The following is a 495-nucleotide window of genomic DNA, read 5'->3' as shown; positions in this document are numbered from 1 at the left end:
TCTCTGTGATGTAAGAAAAAAGCAACAAAAATCGGGAAGAATCGAATAGAATAGTGACCCTAAAATCGAAAGTCAGATCGAATCAAGGATTTGGAGAATCGTGTCACCACTAATGCTCAAGTATTCACATGCATGTTCAATGTGACACCAAATCTCATTCAAAATTAATAATTTAAGATGACTTGTGAAAAAATGAATTAGGTTATAGAATCTGGCAATAATGATGTATTATAGTAGAAAAAAATACATTATATTGCAATTCAATGTGATATTGATATATAACATCATATTTCCCACCCATCTCTAATGTTTGTACTCCTGTTACTTCATTATGGATGAATGTTGGTAGTTCTTATACTATGGTTATATAGAAATTAAAAAAGCACTAAATGGGGCATACCAAAAAGATCATAAAGTACATCTGTACTGGCATGTTCTCAAATTTGCAGTCAAATAACAAAACAAATACAAAAATAACCACAAATAGGCATGACA

The sequence above is a fragment of the Vanacampus margaritifer genome, chromosome 7 (assembly GCF_051991255.1).
Source record: "Vanacampus margaritifer isolate UIUO_Vmar chromosome 7, RoL_Vmar_1.0, whole genome shotgun sequence".
Lineage (NCBI taxonomy): Eukaryota > Metazoa > Chordata > Actinopteri > Syngnathiformes > Syngnathidae > Vanacampus > Vanacampus margaritifer.
Note: the sequence above shows the minus strand (reverse complement) of the source record.